This window comes from Leptidea sinapis, chromosome 14, assembly GCF_905404315.1.
Source record: "Leptidea sinapis chromosome 14, ilLepSina1.1, whole genome shotgun sequence".
In the NCBI taxonomy this organism is placed as follows: Eukaryota; Metazoa; Arthropoda; class Insecta; order Lepidoptera; family Pieridae; genus Leptidea; species Leptidea sinapis.
This window is the reverse complement of record NC_066278.1, coordinates 10,725,245-10,749,112: the sequence shown is the minus strand read 5'-3', so window position 1 is coordinate 10,749,112 and position 23,868 is coordinate 10,725,245. Positions and strand designations below refer to the sequence as shown.

The window sequence follows — 23,868 nt, the reverse complement described above, 5'->3', positions numbered from 1 at the left end:
TACGACATGCGCATGCGTCTTAAAATACAGCGAATAATGTAAGACGAACTAAAAGCTGAAACGCATATTTAATATTGTAGTTAAAAGAGCGCTCGCAATTTAAGTCTGTTATGACATGTAATTGTGCGCGTTGAGGATGTTTTAATATATACAAAGTATTATATTTAACTTACAATTGATATATTGTTTTTATTTATTTAACCTTGCGATATATTTCTCATATACTTAGATGGGTTTACGACAGAGAAGACTTCTCTCGAAACTTCCATCCTTTGGGTCTACCAAGAATTTTCCAGATGGATCACTAGCTTCCTCACTAGATATCGCATAGAATATTTCAACAGTTGTTGCAGAGGAAAGATTAGCCTTTTTCAGATTTAAGGATTCTAAATCAAGATAGCGACGCGCTGACGCGGTCGAGACAATCATCGGTCCGATATGGACAACTGAAGTTCCAACTTAAAATTGTGAGATAAAACCTCACAAAACAGGGTTTCGTCCTCGGTAATTTCCTTTTCCAAAAATTATGCCACCACACCAAAATCACCATCATCATCAGCCGGATGACATCCACTGCTGGACAAAGGCCTCCCCCAAAGATCTCCACGACGATCGGTCCTACGCTGCCCGTAGTCCGGCGATCTTGACCAGATCGTCGGTCCATCTTGTGGGGGGCCCACAAACACTGCGTCTTCCGGTACGTGTACGCCATACTTTTCTGCCCCACCAGCCATCTGTCCGTCGAACTATATGCCCTGTCCACTCGCACTTCGCTATTATTTGGGCTTTGTCAGTGACTTTGGTTCTCCTACGGATCTCCTTATATCTGATTCGGTCTTGCAGGGAAACTCCGAGCATAGCCCTCTCCGTTGCCCTCTGAGCGACCATGAATTTTCTCATCAGAAACTTATAAGAAACCACACCACAATACAAGTAATAAAATAGTAGTGTAACTCAGCGGTCTCCTTGAAATTTATACCTTTGTCTAGGTGGTGTGCTAGGGTTGGTACATACAAAAATACCGTCGACACGGACGGCGCAGTGCAGCTAATTTAACTCGGACCCCGACCAGTCTCGGTGGCGTACTGCGTGGCACTCAATAGTTTTGTCTTCCCAAAATTGTTTACCGGCCATGTAAAGCGTGTGTATGTGTGCGTGGGTCGATTCTAGAGCTTTAGTATGAAGTTAAAGTATTGTTCTATGACTGTATTGTGACTACACTGTGGAGTAACGGCACATATGCAGATAGTGAGGATGATATAAAACTTTGTGGCGCGTTGTATGAAGGTGAAATAAGGCAACAGGTATCTGGTCAAACAGCTCTCTGGGACATTCACCTTAATAAATCGGCAAACGACACAACGAAGCGAAGTCTCTAAGCTTCTCCAAGTAATCGCATCGTTTTCAGAGCGCTCAATTCTCGACAATTCGAGCAGCTCTGTGTTACACGTGGTGAAATGGTTATGTGTCCAGAAGAGTATCCATAATTCGTAATCGAAGAGTGATTTTTGACTGAAAGCCATTTATTTGTTTGCCAAGAAGTGCGATGTAATTGCAATTGGAGCTGATCAATTGTTTGGGTTTGTATTTTGTATGACATAAAGAATCAAATTTTCAAAAATATAGATACATTTATAGTCATTAAGTTACTTTTACGTTTTATGCTTACATCTCCCCTATTTATTCTTCTACTCTCTCCCTTCCTTATCCTGTTTCTTCTCTCTCAGAGTACCATTTGTTTCCGAAGCGGTAGTAGTAATGACATCTAAAAGAATTCTTAAGTAAGGAATAAATGGCTTTTATGCCTCTAGATTAAATTAAACCAATATCGATGCAGGACTCGAAACTTTGACTCCGCGTTCCGTCCAAGCGCTCTTACCGATTGAGCCAATCGTCCTAGTGACGTATGGATCGTACTTGTTCAACTCTCAGGGTGTGACTTCATATACAGGATCTACTTTACAGTTGATAACCTGCTCAACCCCAATAATTGCATATTAGAAAATTTACTTAAGATGTTGCTCTTTCAAATCTAAATAATTGGTAAGAGCAGCTAGAGTAAATTTGTATATCTTATCACCACCCGTGAAATACTAGATGTGAAAAATTTCGCTGTTATTCATTGTCTGCTCCATCGCTTCCACTTCACCAACTGATACTTTCTCTATATTTGTTGTTGAAAACACCTAAAACTCTAAAGGTAAATCAACTTCATTTGAGAAGTTCCCCAGATACTCATAGAAATCACAATTAGGCTATTTCATACAATGGGACCAATTAATAGAGAGAGAGAGTTCAACTAAAAGTCGAAAATCGAATGTTGCACATTTTTTTTTTAAATAGTACTACTATGTCAATTCGAAGTACCTATTACAATAAAACGGCAAATTTATACTTTAACTCCTATTATTTCAAATTCAAACTTATCCGTCATTTATCAAAACTTAACTCACGAAAGTAAAAGATATTCATTTTAATATTTATAGTTATCATATAATTAGAACTGATTCCTGACATGCCACAAATTAGAATATCATCCCCATCGGGATGGATCTGGATGTATGGCGCTGTGGTGTGTGATTCCTGTGGAATCGATCTATGGAATATGGAAGCTTCGTTGTGCGTTGTGTGCAGGACTATATACGACATTGGTAAATGAAAAAAGCGCGGACGCTTTCCGAAAAAGCGGGCGATGTTCCTGTGATTCCTCTGGTGTTGCAAGATCAAAATCAAGTGACCCATACGCTCGTATGTCCTCTTCATAAAATCTAGGATATAGTGCAGATATTTCTTAAAATTTTCAAAACAAAAGTCGGGCCTTTGAGGAGGAATCATCTGGGCTCGGCCACTACAAGCAGCTGTCGTCCTCGAACATGACGCATGGAGCATTATACTTCTCGGATTAATTACACACTCGAACGGTTAGCTCAGTTGGAAAGAGCGCTCGCACGGAACGCGAGAGGTCGCGGGTTCGAGTCTCGCATCGTTCATAAAATTTTGTTTTCAAACTTAATTGTGTTAAATTTCCATGTTTTTTTGTATCCGAATTACAGACGGGACTGGGACGGAGTTCGTGTCCCGCGGCGTTCATTAATTTTCGGTTACATATTTAATTTGTATAATTAATCCAAAACTGAGGGATATCCCTATAAAAATAACAAATTGTCCAAATTAAAATTCATTAAGATTCTTCATTTTATTCAAAATATTATTTTTGAATCACTCATGAACGTCAAAAACTACCACCCATTTGAAAATATATGCCTCAGACGAGCTGTTAAAAGTGTACGTGTGAAATTAAATAAGAAATCAAAAGTTTACTATCAAATATTTTTATATTCAATTTATTATACTTAATTTTTTAATAATTCACACGTATTGCACCATATCTCACAAACCTGAATATAGCCCTCTCTATCTACTTGTAAATAATTCAACTAATAAAAGGCAGTTAATCTTTTATATTTGTTTTTGTTTATACTTTTATAACATTTCATTATATGACGAACATAAAATAGATATCTTGTGGATAAAAACACCAGAAACAAGATACAATAGACGATATAAATTCTGTCTTTGTGTTACGCGACATTAAGTTTTTTCTCGTTTTTTGATTTCTTTCCTTGTTATTTCAAGGCTAATCGATATACTGTAATTCGTCTTGTTTTTGCCGCCATTTTGAATAAATTTGTTTTACAAATCGTATTCTCCGATGCTTATTGTGTTAAATGATTAGCTTGACACTGGATTACGTTACGCTTAGAAATCTTAGATGTTTGCGTAGCTGGTAATCGTAATTATAAAGCACTTAGCATATCTTTGCTTGTGCAACAATGTTTATGCAGACATATTACCATTTATATAACCTCTATATGATATGAACTCATAAACCAATAAACATATCGTGATTTATGAACAGCTTAGCTCGTTTTCTGACATTTTAGATAAGGCTAGATTTTTCGCTGGAACGCTATGCCTTCAAGTATTTTCTTGAGGAGTCAGGAGACATAGGTAGCCTGTAGATTGTCAATCTCGTTCACGATGCAGATTGATATTGTACGAAGTAAATTGACGGTTTGATGCCAAATCAAATTATCAAGTCAATACCAGCCAATCCTGTTGTAGGTACCTAATTAAGGATTCTAATTGAGGTTACAGAAACCCATACTCTACCATTGTAGAATAATTTACTATGGTAAATAATAAAAGTATACTGCAGTAGTTCTAAAAGTTACCAAAAAAGTCGGGTAATCTAGAATTGTAAAGTGATCATCTAAAAGTTATTACTTATCACATTATTAAACATCTGCATCCTGCCTAAAATTATTAGTTGTCAGGTCGTATTTGCGTAAGGATCTATGAATAACATTGTGAATTTTTAGTACTTCTTATTATTGAAAAGATCAACATCTATCTGCACACAAAGTCATTGATATTTGTCAATGCTTTGCTATTTTCGTGGGATAATATTTTGGCATTTTTTTATAGATAATCTTAATATATATAAATCACATGACACGTTGTTTGTCCGCGATGGACTCCTAAACTAATGAACGGATTTAAATGGGGATTACTTCATGGAGTGTAGTTTAGTATAACTTGGGAGATAGATACTTTTTATTTCGATTTGGGTCCTATGATTATTTTTATTTCCAATATTTGTTTTGTATGGACATATTTTCTATGAGAGAATTTAGTGACGCACGGTTTGACAGTTCCGCTGTGAAACAATTTCATTCTAACAACAGGGAGCATTTTTACGAAATAATTCTCGATGTTTTGAAATATTATTGGCAATTTTCTATAAAACAGTATTTCTTTTTATTATCTACAGAACAACGTCTGTCGGGCAGCTAGCCTTAATATATATCAATTATGTGAAACATTGTTTGTCCGTGATGGACTACTAAACTAATGAACGGATTTTATTGCGGATTACTTCATGGAGTGCAGTTTAGTCCAACTTGAGAGTTAGGATAGTTTTTATTTCGATTTGGGACCCAAAATTATTTTTATTTTCAATATTTGTTTTGTACGCACATATTTTCTATGAGAGAATTTAGTGACGCACGGTTTGACAGTTTCGCTGTGAAACAATTTCATTATAACAGGGAGCATTTTTTACGAAATAATTGAAATCTTTGAAATATTATCTGCAAATTCCTACAATAGAGTATTACTTACTACGTCTATCGGGTCAGCTAGTATACATATAAATAATACCGTGTTTAATGATGCACTACCTATTTACATGACACATAAGTAGAAACTATTATATTATGTTTATCTTAGATATAGCGCAGGTCCAGCCACACATGGAGTATTGCTGTCATCTCTGGTCTGGCGCACACCAGTATCTGCTCGATCGATTTGACCGCGTGCAACGTAGAGCAGCTCGAATTGTCGGGGACGCAGTGCTCTGTGAACGGCTGGATCTCTTGGCGTTGCGAAGAGATCATTGTGTGTCTTCTACCGCATTTATCACGGGGAGTGTTCCGAAGAGCTGTTTAACCTGATTCCTGCCGCCGAATTCCACCTTCGCACGACACGCCACAAGTTAGGATTTCATCCCCACCATCTGGATGTGTGGCGGTCCTCCACAGTGCGGTTTTCAAGGAGCTTTCTCCCTCGTACTACAAAGCTATGGAATGAGCTTCCTTGTGCGGTGTTTCCGGGACAATACGACATGGGTACCTTCAAAAAAAGCGCGTACACCTTCCTTAAAGGCCGGCAACGTTCTTGTGATTCCTCTGGTGTTGCAAGAGAATGTGGGCGGCGGTGATCACTTAACACCAGGTGACCCGTACGCTCGTTTGTCCTCCTATTCCATAAAAAACAAAAAGATAATTTATCCGTCTAGATGCAGTCTCGTTGCATCGTTGTCTTGATGTAAGACAACCGATGAAAACAGGCCAGGAAAATTGTTTAGTGTGCATGACAAGCTACGTCCTACACTCGCGATTTTTATGACTTTTTGTTAGTGCGCGTGAATTGCTCAATAGAGGTAAAATGCGAACCAACAATTATTTTTTTTCGACGTTTTCACAGTTGTCACAGTAAATTTACGGCCATTCCCAATATACTACCTACAGGTAGAGATAAATTGCTAACCTCTACTGTCAGTAATTAGCTGTCAATAATCTGAAGCTGTCCCAATATACCTGCTAAGTCATTCTAATCGCCTTATATTGGGACGCGTGAATTGCAATTTCCATACAAACTTCTATCACTGGTAAGCTATACGCCGTCCCATTGATAGACAGCGTGTACGGATAAGGTGAGTTACCGTCGATAAGGTTATTGTGGGACAGAAAAGTCAACAATACTTACGATTTTTATCTCAAGTAAGAGATAGACTGAATATTGGGAACAGCCGTTAGACGTATATTTGATTTAAGCTGTTTACGTGTGATAAATCTTTTGTCTATTTATTAGAATTATCTATATATATTTAAATAAAATTGGAGTGTCTGTTTGTAATATTGAAATTACCGTTTTTTACTACATGTATGTGAATATATATACGGTACACCAAAATAATATTTTTTCAAATTTTTGTCTGTCTGTCTATCTGTTTGTTGTATAATATGACCAATGGCTGGACCGATTTTGACGGTACTTTTATTGGCAGGTAGCTGATGTAATAAGGAACAACTTAGGCTACGTTTATTTTAGAAAATTCTTTTATTTTAGAACAATAAAGTAATGTTGCAATGCCCAAGAAACGGCCTAACTCTAAAAATAATTTATATAAAACAACGTTTGCCGAGACAGCTAGTCTAATATATAAAATTCTCGTGTCATGGTGTTAAACTTTGAACTCCTCCGAAACGGCTTGACCGATTCTCATGAAATTTTGAGTGCATATTGGGTAGGTCTGAGAATCGGACAACATCTATTTTTCATACCCCTAAATGTTAATCCACACAAAATTGATATTTTTAATTTTGTTGACATTTTTTTTAAATTTATTTGATTATGAGTCAGCATTAATAAATACATACAACTTCAATTTTCACCCATCTACGATCAACAGTTACTTTTGTATCGCGATTTTAATATCGGCAATACAACGTTTGCTGGGTCAGCTAGTTGTTTAATAAAAGTACTTTTTAAAAACTTAATTCCCGACGCCCGATACATAACTACCGTCTTGAGCCAGTTTTTGTATTGTTTGATTCTCGAGAAGAACAATAAATTTTTAAATGTGTCATGTTAGCTGGTGGGAGACCGTTAACATCCAAAGATATTTGTTTTTCAAAAGTTTCATCTTTGAGAATGATGTTTCAATACTCGTACGTATGTCGAGCCATACATAATGGCAAAATTTATTGCTAGTTTTTTGCAATTTTCATATTTTTCTTTATCGTTATATGTATAATGGCTTTAAAATATTAATTCAATAAATAAAGGTATAAAATACAATACCTTATCTACGTATTAACATGTATCTAGTATGCAATATAATTCCGAAACTGAAGTGGGCAGGGCACATAGTTCGACGGACAGATGACCGGTGGGACAGAAAAGGCCTCGAATGGCGACCACGTACCGGAAGACGTAGTGTTGGTAGGCCCCCCACAGGATGAACCAACAATGTGGTAAAGATCACCGGAATACGTTGGATGAGGGCAGCGAAGGACTGATCGTCTAGAAAATCTTTGGGGGAGGCCTTTGTCCAGCGGTGGACGTCTTCTGGCTGATGATAATGAAACAATACATTACAATATTTGGCGGTCCGAGTTTCGACCTAGGTAATTAGATGCATCAATCTCTCAATCTACCGAATACATTTTCTATCTCAATCTTGGTTTTATAGATTATTGGTTCATCACATCTTCCCCGAAAGCATAGACGTGGTTCCGTATTCCAAACCACCGTAACTGCACACTTAGACGTGGGAGAACGGACTGCAAATATAAATAAAAATATTATGTACAATATGAAAGAGCCTATAGCAAGCAAGGTACTATGCGAATATAGCAAGATTTGAATTATATACGTCAAATGCTGGATAAGAATTGTACAGAGACCCAATAATTATTTCTTTTCGCTACTCAGTGCAAAAGTGAAGAGAACTGTCCTTAAGATTAGAAGATAGACCGACAAACAGTCCGATTTTTTTTGTTTGGCCTCGGCTACAAATCTATACGTTGCGGTAAGATTTTTATAGATGTCATAATATAGTTACTCACGAGCTCTACTTTTTCCGAACATAGAGTAGATTTAGTTATTTAAAAGAAATATTTATAGTGATTAAATAAAGTTTATTTTACTTAGACTTTGCTCAGACTCTACTTAAGTACATATAACTTAGCTGAGTGTAAGCTTAGCATAATCTTTGATTGCTGAAATATACTGAACTTAAGCTAAGACCACCCAATGCAAAAGTTGACGTTTTATCACACCCACCTAAGTTTGACATAAGTAAAGTCTGAGTCTTTACAACTCGTTGCGATCCTGAGCTTAATTTCTTTCGTCATTTGATCTTCCATAGAGATGACTTAGCCTAGGTATATGTAGGTATGAGGTTGAATTGCACCTTATATAGTTGCAGGTGGTGGGTTGAAGTGAAGTACTGTCTCGCCCTACTGAGTAGGTTCACCAAAATTGTGTATAAAAAGATAAATACAATTTATTTAAATAAAACACTTTTAAAGCATTAAAACGCGTGTAATTGTAACGGTTTTACATTATATGTTTGCGTAAAAGATACATTTTTATTTTAGCTAACCCGACGTTTCAAGACCTTTCCGGACTCGTTTTCAGGGCGACTGCAGATGAAGTGAGTCAAAGATAGTATTTGTCATAGTTGTCATTATGAAGTTTAGCGCCATTTATTTTCTCGGAGGTGGTATTTGTTGTAGACAGATGGTTTTTGGCAAAATTTACTGACAGTGTCCTCTTCTTTTTTTGTATGTGTAGTTATGGGTTTTAATTTAGAGATTATTGGATCCCAGGTGTTAGATAATTTTAAACCATCTTCTCTATTGAAATTTGGGTGCTTTTAAAATACAAATACAATATCGTTAATATTATTTCACTAGATTCTTCTAGTCACATTAATACTTCATGATGCTCATTCGTTATACTTAAGTATAGGTTATATATACGTTCCTGGATTATTATTAATAATGCCGCATAATGATATATTAATTGCTCATCAAAGTATGTGCCTGTACTACTTTCAAAGTTGTGTGGCAAGCAGTTGTTCCAGTCTTTCACAAGGGTGTCTAAAATAGCGTCTTGGAACGCATTCACCGCCTCTTCAGCTTGTAAATCGCTCCCCTAAGCTTATTATTGATTTACAGAAATAAAAAAAAAACACAAAGCTACAAAACCCGGACTGTGTTATAAGTTCTATGTTGTAGTTCTTCGTTTTTTCGTTACTTAAGCGGACTGTGAAGACGCGTTGCCGTGTTGAAGGATGATTTTGATGCGAGGACGTTTTCCGGACACTCTTTCAAAAACTCAGGCCACAAAAAAATGCACTTATTTTGCTCATCAATCTGCAATAGCTGCCTTTTGGTTTCCAATCGTTGCTGTATTGAAAAAACCCAATTTGCTGAAAAAAGAAGCAATAATTTTTTTACCTATACCTCGATTATTCTTAGCTTCATATTCAAATTTTCAAAACTTAATACCCATTCCGCCGATTGGCTCCTTCTTTCACTCTCAATGCAATACACAGGATTTGTCACTGGTATATATACCGATATTATGTTATTATACCTACTAATAACTATCCTCTGTTATATTTTTTATTTCTACAGCACTACGTATCCATGGTAAGTGCTCCCGAAACTTGCACATTGCAAAACATGTTGCACTTTGCTCATACCAATACAGTACATAGTAGATATGTCAGTAGATAGTCGTACGGTATCAACATTAATTTCCGTAACAGCAGTGGCAGGCTACCTTCACGAAAATTGTCACAGAGATGATCACGTCCATGTCTGAATCCACTGAACCAGGAATATAGCTACGATTTGAAGCCAAATCAACAATTGCGATTTATACAGGTGTCCCAGAATGTATTTTTATGACATGAGAATTTCCGTCATACTTTTCCACTGCAGCTTGATAGTGAAGTATTCTTCTGTTCTTTTCTTCTGCAGCGATTTTATTTTCGCGTGAGTGTAGCTCGACGGATGGTAGTCGAGTAAGTACTTCCATACTGAGTGTCTTATTGAATGTGCGACGCCCTAAAATACGTAAATCACAGTAGCAGTACATATTATGTTCTCAAAATTCTACCAAAATTATTAGCACCAGCCTTGCATGGCTTTTTTATGACAATACGGGACGAGACGAGCAGGCCGTTCAGCTAATGTCGCTCAGGATTATTGAAAAAGCCAAAAATTCTGAGCGGCACTACAATTGCGCTCGTCACCTTGAGACTTAAGATGTCAAGTCTCATTAGCCCAGTAATTTCACTACCTACGGCGCCCTTCAGACCGAAACACAATAATGTGTCGCGACTATTTCTGCTTCACGGCAGAAAGGCTGTTGTGAAATGAAACGATAATCTGGCCCTCGGGGAAAGGTCCTTTTATGATGAGCCACTACATAAACAAATCAGCGCTCTGCACACAGTAGTACTCGAGTACCGACCATTTTATTGAAAAATTAAAAATGGAATAACCCGCATTGGAACTTTTCGTTTAATTTTTCCTTCTACTAATAATGTTATGCATCTATACCTACTATATTGACTGAAAAGTTTGTCTAACATTAAAATAATTGTTATTATCTCATAATTACCTACATTAACATTTATTATTTTTACAGTGTGTTAGTTTAATACGTAAACATACAACAATTACAATATAAAAAGTTCATTCGAAGCGGTCTCCATTGGCTGCAATACAGTCCTTTCCAATACGTTGAGGGCAGTTATCAATAGATAGCATTGCAATGATATTACGAGCTGTTTCTGCTGCGTTAGTTTCGCATCACTCAAAATTTCGAAATATCCATCATTCTTGTCTAAGTTGAATAAAGAAACAACTGAAAGTCGATAATCGAATGTTGTACATTTTTTAAAAGAAGAACTAAATAGGTACCATGTGAAAAAATTTTCACTCAAAAATCTCAAACCATGAAGGTTCTATGTCAATTCGAAGTACCTCTTACAATAATACTTTAACCCCTATTATTTTGTTTATTTTTAATTGTAACAGTATTTATGGCCAGAATGAGTAAATACACTTTATCTACAGATAATACGTCATACAGAACATCTTTGTTCTGGTTCATTTTAAAGGTATGTTTTCTTTTTATGAAGTCTTAATGCTTCTATAACGTTCAAAACATACCTTTATTTATATACAGTATGTGTGGTTTTTCGCGGAACGTTCAACTGATTGAAAAACTCAAAAATTTCTGAGTTGCACTACAACTGCGCTCGTCATCTTGAGATATAAAATGTTAAGTCTCATTTTCTCAGTAATTTAATTAGCTACGGCGCCCTTCAGACCGGAACACAATAATACACATTACTGCTGCACGGCAGAAAAAGGCGCCTCAACGCCCAATAACTATTGAAGTTTTTTGATTATATTTAATATTAGAATTTTAGTAGATATACCTAAGTTCTTCTATTCAACCAGTGTGTGTTGCCAGTGATGACTTACGGTACGCAGACGTGGTCGCTAACTATGGGCCTGATGAGAATGGAGAGGGCTATGCTCGAAGTTTCCCTGCTAGATCGAATCAGAAATGAAAAGATCCGTAGGAGAACCAAAGTCACTGACATAGCCCAAATGATTGCGAAGCTGAAGTAACAGTGGGCAGGGCACATAGTTCGATGGACAGCAGGCTGGTAGGGCAGTGAAGTCCTCGAATGGCGACCAAGTACCAGAAGATGAAGTGGTAGTAGGCCCCTAAATGATGGACCGACAATCTGGTCAGGATCGCCGCAGTACATTGGATGAGGACAGCGCAGAACCAATCGTCGTGGAGATTTTTGGACAAAGGTCCATCAGTCTTCCAGATGATGATGATGATTACGGTACGAAGCTATGTCCCTGGGGATGTCTATGGAATTTTGGTCTGTTTGTGGGCTTGTAATTTTTTAACAGTCCTTTGTAATTGAATTGGCGAAATCACGTCCACTTCCTCAATTGTTATTAGATTTCATCGTCCATTTAGAAACTATACTAGTGCTATGGAATGCTTATGAATAAAAGCGTTAAGTTGGATGCAAATATGTATGTATATCTAGATACCATTATTATAAATACGGTTCAGCCCCTTAATAACACCATTTTCAATAACCAAGAATGGCCCTTTCTGTACGACTGAGCACCGGCTGATATAGTTTGATCAATACAATCGTGGTTAAGACGAATGTTTGGGACTTCATCACAGCTGTAGTCTGGGTGTCCTCTAGTTTTGATCTTCACTTGTTGGAATATCATTTATGGAAAGTTTTGGAGAATATAGCACGCTCAATTCAATTTTAATGTAAGCACTAACAGACAGTTATAATAAATATTTCATGCAAAAAAAAAAACTTTTTGAAGAAAACCTTCCTTACGCCGGACGTGTGCAAATCGACAAAGTGTTCTATGCTTTTGCTTCAATAATGGCATTTCGCGAAAAACAAAGAGGATGTAAATACTACGTAATAAGAGGCGCGACTGCCTAAGTAAAGTAGTAAATTGAAAAAGTAGTAATTACAGTATGGCGATTGGCAACGAAGTATAATCCGGTTAAGTTTGAAAGCGAACAGTTGCTTAAAGCGTTTGGATTTTAGTTATCTTTATTTTTCACAAGATTATATCCCTCATGTGTCAATTTATCAATGACTACACGTTTCGTACAATCGCGTAAAATGCTTTTTTCTTAGAGTTTCGCTAGGCTGGTGAAAACTGTTAATCCTTGCATTAAAGTGTGATAAAACGATACTTTTTATATCCTATAAAGTTTTATTGATATCTTGCGTATTATTGTTTACGTAAATCATGTTGCAGAGTGGTCGGCCCTGGCATTGTAACAAGCATAACAACTTTCTGGTATTAAAGTGACACAGGTCGTTCGTCGCAAGCTCGTTCTCGAGGTCACTACGCCACGCTGCTTGTGATGCGGTAAGTGTTCAAAGTCTAGATATAAGACTCAACTGCAATTTCCGGAAACGACGTGATCCACAAAGACTAATTCTACATGATCTTCCCAAACTTACTTACTTAAGTAATATATATACGTAAGAAAAGTAGTAAATTCAAGAAACATGTTAAAGCTTCTTTGAAAAGTGGTAAAGTAGATTAGCTTGGTTCTGCGCGGGCCACCTAAAATTGTATAATATTAAGAAGGCTAAGGTTGTTGTACGATTTAAAAAATGGGTTGAGAGTTTCTTGGCAGTTCTTTTCCCTGTGTCAAAGCTCCATTAAGACCTGATGTAGCTTCATGACGTATACCAAGTGCTGTTGCACTCCCAATGGAAAAATAAATACATTTCTATTTTATTATATTCTAGTAGATTTTTATCAGCTAAAATGTTATACTCAGATTTAAACTAAGTTCAATGGAAATAATTAATCACATCTGTTCGTTCTTTATATTTGATATTGTTCTGTAACATAATCAATGAAACCCATGACGTTCTTATGTATAGAACGTCATTGAATGAAACACATCAAATGGTGGTTCTAATAAATGTACTCATCTAAAACATCTTTCGTCGCTATCGTAGTGTTAATGGCTAGGTCAGTGGGAGGTTGCATCGTGATTGTTCTTGCTAAGCAATTTCCCACAGTTCAGTTGTCTCATTTACAAAGCTTTGATAATGAAGACCTGTGGTTATCTGTGTCTACAGGTTCTGGTAGCGTAAAGAAATCTATTTGCATATGTGCGGTCTACATTCCTCCACCTATTGCCCACACCGTGCTTGACAGTATATTGACCAATATTTGTCAGTCCATTTCACTAGCCAAAATAAATTTTAATCTTTACCAAACGTCAAGACTTTTTCCTGCTTCACAACCAATCATACCGCAACCTCGTATGTGTGCCCAAGGTACCAATGTGGACCCGGAACTTTTTTTTTAACAATTTAGTTGCTGCTATGCGTCATTCCAAAATCTCTCTTTTCTCAAAAATATTACTAGTCCCCCAGACTCACGTTCGTTGCAAGATGAACTTGATAGAATAGCTGGCTGTCTCTTAAAAATTAAACTGCTTCTTCACAATAAAAATGCAAGTCAATTTTATTTTGCAGGACAATGTATCCCGTCAAATTCGCCTAGATTATAGAAATAATAAAGATTAAACAATGATTTGAAATGATAAAGCTTCTGTATGGTCGTTGGTAAGTTGTTTTATCCACACAGCAATAATTGATCTACGAAGTGTACTACCAAGAATGTTATTTTTGTGCAAGGAGGTTTTAGTCATTAATAATATATAATAATAATAACTTTTATTTCTCACCAACAACCAAAATTACAATATAGCGAAAACTTAAAAATACAGGGGATATATAAGTTTTGGTAGTGGATCGCTGGTGCCTGTGGTAGGTAATAAAATACCTGTATTACTGGTCACCAGGATTTCACTTACACAGTGACTAAAAAGCTTGAAATTCTAAAAGATAGAGGTAAATGTGTGTGTGTGTGTGTGTGTGTGTGTGTGTGTATGTGTATTTTTTTTTCTGAGGGGAAAAATACTTTTACGTATCATAAGATCAAGATCGTATTGATCTCGTATGTCGGGCTCGGTTTGAAGGCCAATACCGACTAAAAAACCGCCTCTTCTTCTATCTCCTTAGCCCCCATGGTATCGCCGCAAGGCATTTCTTCACGGGGGGAGAATCTAGCTTTTGCTATTTCCAACTAAAAACTATAAATTTACTACAGTGGCTTTTCTTGCCCTCTCTAACCTACGCAAGTATTTTAGTATTTCTGCCGCGTATGCACTAGTTGCATCCCATGCTACTTCAGAAGTAAGCATTACGCTGATAAGGTTATCAGGTGTGATGTTTGTACCTACTGTCTTCTCGCACTTGTCCCGAGCGGTTATGTATCGATGGAATTTAAAAAATACATGATTCGCAATGTGTGTATGTGCATGTGTGTGTGTGTATGTGTGAGTGTGAGAGAGAGGGTGTATGTGCAAACATATAGGATAGAGTGTTTTCGGTTTATAGGTGTGCTAACTATCCAAGACCTCCAGAAGTCTCTCCGTGTGACAGTAGTCTTGCAAAAGGAGCCATTCGTGTGCAGTTGACCGACATGCATTGGATGTTCAAAGACGTCATAATAGAAGGTAGGTATTATACACGAAACAAAATAAATAGAATGGACATAATACATTAACGATTTAATTAAGTAACTTAATACAGTATAATTCTGTAGTTTCAGGGTTACAATCTTTGACAAGTGTTGAAACCGCCATACTAATAAGCAAGTTAAATTAACGTGAACAGATAGTTTAAAGTTAATTACATCGTACCTGTTTTGAAAGTATATTTATTGTTTCGCGCTCAATAGCATTTAAGTAAATACATAGTTCAGCCGTGTTGCTGTGAATGTGAATGGCTTTATAGTGTGTGGTAATAAATACATTTTATACAAAGGAAGAAATTATACATTCAGAAATCAAAAAGTTTAATCAGCCTTTACGTGGGTGCTATTCACCTACGACTTCTGATGGCTACGGATCGGCGTGGAAGAAATGAGTGACAGTGCTAACCCTAGCTCACGGCTACTAGATTATCTACAGGATGTTCCAAAATAATGTTATGATATATTGGTTAATTTAGGTAAGTTATGTATTTTTATTTTAAAAATTTTACGATTACAGTTAAGCTCTACCCTTGTATGTCTGTATATTGCACGCCTCATAAGCGAAGCGTGAGATAGTTGCTCTACTATCGACATGTCAAAAAAGTAGCTTCTCTTCTAATTGATTTATTATTTATATCACACTCACAGGTAAATCTGAGTGCATTTATATCAATTCGAATAATCTGTGAGGAGAGTACATAAAATATATTCCAATATCAATTATTCTGTTTTAATTACTTCGAAATTCCGAGTTCGATCAATTGAAACTCAAAGATTCTTTATGAGGATCAAAATACCACGTGTTATTGCCGTTAGAAAATTAAAAAAATAGTGTTTTAGGGCTCAAAAACATAGAACAGCTCAAAACAACACAACTTATATCAATCTTCATAAGTACAATTTTGAAAGGATGTACTTTAGGGTCAACCATTACTATTTTTACTATCTAAAGTAACACACTGTGGACTTTGTATATTAAAAAAAATTTAACAAAAAAATCAACTGACTTCAAAATATCTATTCCAAAACAATAGATATAATATACACTAAAAAGTATATAAATAATTGCGTATTTTTATACAATCTAATTAATTAATCTAATTGTACGTAATTCCAGAAAAACGTTCCAAACCACAATCATGTCAAAAATGAGTTAAGAACACAAAACTGGTCACGTAATTCATATTAACGGACTGACAAAATATGGCAGCCCTATTGTCACTCTTTAAATAACATCATAACTTAGTAGCCCAACCCGCATGTATGAAATACACTAATATTTATTAAACTTTAAACACGAATTCCTTAAAGTGTGATGTTTGTGGCTTGGAACGTTTTTCAGGAACTACGTCCAATTTTAGTTTCGAGTATTGTAATTTTTGGAGTCAGTGTCAAAATAGGTTTGTAACTACATACATAGTTATAGGTAAGATGTGCTTGAGTCGTGAGGAGGCGAGAGCGGGTCGCGGCGGAAGGACACCGACTCCAAAAATAACAATTATCGTAACTAAAATTAGACTAATTAATTCACTGTTATATAATTATTATTTATAAGACACTAAGATACAGCTGTTTATTTTTATGTACATAATATAATATCTATAGATGTTTTATAGTACTTTATAATATTTTTTTTCATTACCTTACAATATTATGGAAAAATAGATTATGAGGCGTGCGCACCTTTGGATTTTCCAAATATTGTGGGTTAACACTAAAAGTTAGATTAGAACTATACTTTGCTATTAAGAATATATTATGAGAACCGTATTTATACCTAAGAAATAAATTAAAATTAAAATAATTGACATTTGTGGCAGATACTTGAAGAAAGAATTTATTATGGAATTTTCACTGAAAGGTCTAATCTGACTGCCAAGGAAGTAAGAAATAAGTCACAGGTAAGCGTAGATTAATGTTAATTACCCTTATCATTGTATCAACTTGAAGTATGAATTTAAATTGAACACGCTTCGAATGTCCATTAGTGGCGTGGAGGCTTTGAAGCGAAACACGATCATTGAGACCGAAGATCAAATCAAAACAAAATGTTATAAACGCGAAGTGTGCATCGTGTGTTTGCCGAAAATTCGTGAATCATCATTTAGTTTGTGATATTATATAAACAGTATTAAAATAATTGCAACTTTACGGCTTGCCAAAATATTGAACATAAAGGTACAAAGCTATTCATTTGGGGAAATCATTCATGTCTGTTAAAATTCGCAAAACAGGGGCTTTAATGGAAATATCCAGAAAACTTATGTTGTTTTAACACTTTCAATTAAAGTGCCAGTTTTTTGGACAATTTATAGTTATTTTATTAATTTTAATAAATAATACTCAGCGTAATACCTTTGGAAAGGCCCTAAATTATGATTTTGAGTTGCGGAAAAAACTCATCCTATGGTTTGAACATGAAAAATATATTTCAGATGAAACCCAAAGTCTCAGAGAATCTGAATCCACAATTATCTGCGGCAGCACCAGAAAAACATCCAAAAGATATAGAAGAAAACAAGGATGACGAGGAACAAGAAAAGTCAACCTGTTGCGATAGAGTCCCGTATGCTTCAGGTATGTTTTGGCAAATGTGCCAAGATTTCCACTGTCATATTCTTGATTTTTTTAATTTTAAGTAAATATTTTATGCATGCAAATTTAAATTTGCCGAATAGAAGACATTACTAAAAGTTTAGGATCTAGAATGTACCTTTGCGGTATTCGACGCAATAAATAAATCCCATTTAATTTCTCCCTTGAACTCACGATAAGGTTGTCGGAATTCGATAAAAATTCTATTTTAGTTTCTTGATTTTAAAGATTGTTAATTAAAGAATTTTCCAGTTACAATCCGAAGAGCACTAAATCAACAAAAGACATTAGTAAAAAAGTTTGTTATTTTAACGTCTCATTATTTTATTATCAATATATTTTATATATATATTTCATTATAGCAACATTGAATATTATGAATTAACTTATGAGGGTACATATATACTTCTGTTCTATTCAGTTATTATTTCCTGTCAGATATTTAATCATTTTCGAAATTAAATAAAAAATAACAGAAAAGCAGTTTACTAAATTTAGTAGAATTCTGAAGACCTACGAGAATCAGAATCCTACAGAAAAATAAAATGTATAAAATATTTTATTATCGTGATATTTGGAACTAATTTACGGATGTCAATAATATTTACTGCCGAGGTTTATTTTATAAAAAAATTAAATTTATTTAGAGAGTGTGTTCAGACGAACACAGGATTGATCACAAAAATATATAAAAATGCCCTTAAATATATTAAGTATTTTAAGGTGCCCACTAAAATTAGTACATTCGTTAAAAAATACAGATTTATCCACCTTAATCGTAGTTGTCTATAAATAGTAAACGATTAATAAAATTACTTATTAGAAAAATAAATATCGATTTTAGATATAAAATGCACACAGAGAACATAGCAAATAATATATAACTTGTAGCACACTTAATATTAATTTATTTTTATTTATTTATTTATTTATTGCACCAACAGGGTGAACACCAATACAATTCCTTAAGAACTAACACAGATGTAACAATTTATGTGACACCCCAATTATAGGTGCAAATCGAGAACAATTAACAAACGAACACAAACAGAGTTTTAGCAAAATTAATAAGCAATATATTTTAAAAAAAACTTATAACTTAATTAAATTATTAATTAAAAACTTAAATTTATAACTAAACATTTGATTTATGACTGATTACTGATAGCATTTTTACAATGATCACCGTAAGGTAGTTACACAAGTGTCGTCAGCAAATTGGAATAGTTCACATTTTTATATTAATTTGCTATGCTATTAACATAAGTAAGATATTGTAATAATGGTCCGATTACCGAACCCTGAGCTGTGCCCTCTGACACAGATATTGGGTCACTGTACGTATCATTCATTTTTACAACGTATTCTCTGTTTTCTAAATAGTTTTTACTAACTGCTTGGTTGCTATTGAAGAATACTAAGTGATAAACAAAATAATATACCTATCTGGATGTGCTTATAAATGGCTGGTAGTGAAACTTTGTACAATTACAATTTTCGATTAAACTACATGTTTAGTTATATTGATAGCTGATCTGACTTAGTTCTGTTCATAATAAAAAAAAAACGGTTTGTTCTTAAGAATCCACATGACAGAAGTGAAAAGTATATAATTTCATATAATAAAATGTGCCCGTTGGCGAGCTCAGTATATTTTTGGTAATTTTGGGAGAAAGCTCTTTTCATCTAATAAATCGGTTCAAAATATTTTTATTTTGACGTCAATCGCTTGAGCAGTATATAATTTAGGCTTATTCTTTTTTTCGATATATTCCTCTGTCTTTGTAAAAAAAATAATAACAATGACAAAGTCTTAACGCGAAAAATAAAACGAACAATGGTAGTTTTCTATTATTTTAATCACTTCCTAAGAAACTCACCGAAATTGAATATTTTTTTACATATAGAAAAACGTTTTGCATTTTAAATGAACTAGATGCATGGTATGTGTCGTAAAATTATACCTATTACTTAGAACTGTAGTGGTACCTACATATAAACATCTTATACTTACAAAATATACCATCCCAGAAAATGTATCAATAATATCGTACATTAACGGCCTTACAAATAAATTTGGCATAAAGTTATACCTAGGAACAAACAAAGAATATTCAAAATGTTTACAAATAGATATTTTTCTTATGATTGGTTTATTCGGACGTATAACGTTTCCCGCGTTTATTTGCAAGGTTGCCCGACATTCGGAGAACTTCAGAATTAATTGTATTGACAGTGTTGTCAACGATATAGTCAACATTTTGCATATTCTTGGTTTATTCTAATGTAGAACTTTATACTAAGTTTATATTTTATAAGGCCGTGAAAGAATAATTGTCAAAAAAATTATATCACTATAAATACTTTTTCAATAGTATTAAAATGAAACTTATAACAAAAATTTTAGTTTTAGTTGTAGTCCACTACATGGATCTTGAATTAATTATTTAAAGAAAAGTAGGTAATAAACATTTAGATGAGATTTCAGCTGTCACACTTGACACTGCCAATAGTTAGAAGTAATGAAGAATGGTCACTCATTTTTTATTTTATTTTTTTGCGATTCGTATTCTGTATAGAAAATATAAAAATTGTGTAAAAAATATTTTGATACTTAAATTAGTTTCCGACATATGGAATTGTAATCATAATAATATGTGTACAGCGTAAGTTCCGACTGATCGGTTCCCGCTACGTGTGACGTCATATGTCAACACTCGCGCAGTTTTTTGCGCCCACCAGTACGGGTCACTAGAAGATTACGCAAATATTGTTTGAAATATTTAATTAAAATATAAGAAAGTCATGTTTTGTGTCGAAATGTTAAAGTAAAAACCACTAAATATGGAAAAATAAAGGAGTATATGTATTTGAACTTTAGATATGTGTAAAATCTATACTAATTGGTATTTTGAAATGAAACAAAGACCAGTGTATTTATACACATATGGACTATATTGTACCATTTCAAGCGCTTTCGCCTACCTATTAACATTCTTCATTATGGAAATCAGACAATATAACCGCTCAGATATCAATATCCGTACACGGCGTGAATACATTGACAAATCGAAATTGTATACTTTTTAGGGCAGCCATATTTAAGTTTAAATATTAATGATAAATCTGCCCCCACCGCAACACCCTCTCCCCCTCCCCGGGACATCTCTCTCCATTTGTGTCGCCTATTTATCACGAAGATGTTCTACTTATAGATTTCTACATACTTTGCCTCAGGTGTGCGGCATTTCTCTTTTTTTTATATAAGAGGGGGCAAACGAGGCTCACGGGATGTGGAGGGGTGAGGCATACGCCCAAGGACATGTGCAACAACAGGTGTCAAGAGATGCGTTGCCGGCCTTTAAGGTGAGAGTATGCTCTTTTCTTGAAGGTGCCTTAGTCGTATCGGTTCTGGAAAACCGCGGGAGGCAGACCGTAATTAATTCCACTAAATGGCTTGCAAGGAGTTTATTGCAAAACGCGCAGTTGTGGAATGCCAGGCGTAAAAGTGATGCGGGTGGTATTTTTCATTTTGACGTAATGTCTGGTGGTGGAATTCAGCCACTGGAATAAACCCGAACGGCTCGTTTGAGTACTTCCCGTGATAAATGCGGGAGAGGATGCAGAGAGAACCCACATCTCTACGCAACGCCAAAGAATCAAGCCGTTGGGAGATGACTTGATCGTCGATGATTCAAGCTCTTCGTTGTATGCGGTCAAATGGAAGAAGCTGGTACTGGGGAGCGCCCGCCCAGAGGTGAGAACAGTACTCCGTGTGAGGCCGAATTCGCGCCTTATATAGTTGCAGGCGGTGGCTTATAGTGAAGTATTCTCTCGCCTTACTGAGAACACCAAACATTTCACAGGCCACTTTGGGCTTCTCTTTTAATTGACCACGGAACTGAAAGTCACTCGATATATCAACGCCAAGAATGCCGAAACGAGCTGAATCTCTTCTGAATAGGTGGCACATTCTGAATTTCAGATTGTGATTCATAACTTTCAATTTTAAATAAAAATATTTCAATATAATTTTAGCAGAGCAATAACTCTCTTAAATGTAAGATCACAGATAAATAATGTAAATAAAATTATATAATCTGCGATAAAGCAGATGAAGCAAAGTTATGTCTGTCACGTAATTAATTCATACATCATATATAATATCTATTTATAGTTGTATAATAATTGACGTATCATTTAAATCCTCAATAAAATACAACTTTATTATGGCAATTACCCACGAGGCGGTTATCAGAGGGATAAATGGAAACTTATTTGCAAAGATTTAATTTAATTGAATAAAACTAGTGCACAGACTGACAGACGTATTAATAATATTTACTGCGCTAATGGGACTTAACAACTTATGCTTGAAAGTGTCGAGCTGAAAATTTGGGGTAATGGATAGGGCGTGTCTTAGCGTCTTGCTCCTAACGTCACTTTTTCTCACAAAGAAATAATAAAAAAATTCCAGTTGTCTACGAAAGTTTTTTTGACTGCCAATAGAGATGAAAACTTAGACCATTACTAGTAATATTTGAAATAATAATAATATTTCATAATATTTAAAAAATAATGAAATAATATTTCATAATATTTAAAAACAACGATTTACTTCAATTTAAAAGGCAAAATTGATTCCTTTAGAATTCTTTTGATGTCATTTCTAATAACTACTAGATACTACTACCGCTTCGGAAACAAATGGTGCTCTGAGAGAGAAGAAGCAGCGCAAGAAACTCTCCCAGCATTCTTTTTTGCGCTCTTTTCAATAAAAATATACAATATTGTACAATCATTTCTATCGCTATAAAATAATCACAATCTAGTCCCAGGCTGTCCGATCATTAAGATATTCAGCAGTTGGAGTAATAGGATTTACGACAGAGCCATTTTTTTTATAAAACGTTTAAATTTATTTATAGATAATGCCTGAACCGTGGCTGGGACTGTATTGTTGAAGTGTATACATTTACCGTTAAAGCTATTATTTACTTTTAAAACTTATTTTCAATAACATATTAATCAAACAAAAACGCTATTTCAATTATACATATTGAACTTTTCACTAAATCCATTTAATTTCACTTATAAAATATACCGGGCACTAATGTTGCACAATAAGTCAGCTGTATAGTTACAGATATACTGCTATAAGCATTTTGGTGACGCGAACTCACGAGATTTTACCCATCCAAAGAGTGTCTAACTCTATATATTTATATTTTTAAAAATTTATTTATCGCGTGCGCCAGTCTTGATCATGTCTGTGACGCGAACGCGGCTAAAGAAGCTTTCACTTCAAATATAAAAAAATCTGTGAAAGGGTAATCAAGTCAAATTTAAATAAAAACACTTTTTAAAGGAGTGAAACACGTGTAATTGTAATTATATTTCCTTAACAAGTGTTTCATGTAAATGTGTAACACTCGCGTTAATCAAAGAAAATACAATGAAGTTACAGTTCACAAATTAGCATTTAGCAAGTGCCAGTATTTAAAATTGATTGAGTTTTGGCAGATATTATATTGTTCTAATTTAAATTTCAGATATTTTACTGTCAGGGCCTGTTTTATGAATTTAGGCAGTTCATTTATAAGGTAAGGAACCAAGTAGTTGAGTTAACACGCAAATATGGTGTTTTTAGACAAGTTTTGTGGTGAAAGTATAGCATATTGAGCTATGAACACTACTTAATCCTGTTACACATATCCTTAAGTCTTATTTGTAGGTTGCTAATGCTTGCTGTTGGTTATAGTTAACACTGCCAAGCCTTTTTGAACTACCACTTTTCTTTGAAGTTAAACAAGTTTTTTGGCATAGCGTGACGCAATTTATTGGTACTTCTCTCAGAAAATTATTCTTATAGCTTTTACTTTTTTGTGTGGGTTCATTTATTCAGATTAATAGTGAATAACTAGGATTGTAAGCATATAAACTGTTTTCCACGCAAGAATTTTGAAAATATTGGCTTTGATAC

The 23,868-nt window shown here is 34.9% G+C and overlaps 1 long non-coding RNA gene across 1 annotated transcript; it reads left to right on the top strand.

Moving 5' to 3' along the window:
- The first annotated feature begins 1,381 nt into the window (after nucleotides 1-1,381).
- LOC126968046 (uncharacterized) lies at nucleotides 1,382-14,634 on the top strand. Its single transcript, XR_007730125.1, has 3 exons — nucleotides 1,382-1,580; nucleotides 12,981-13,094; nucleotides 14,225-14,634. It is a non-coding gene; the product is annotated as an uncharacterized LOC126968046 (long non-coding RNA).
- Nucleotides 14,635-23,868: the final 9,234 nt, after the last annotated feature.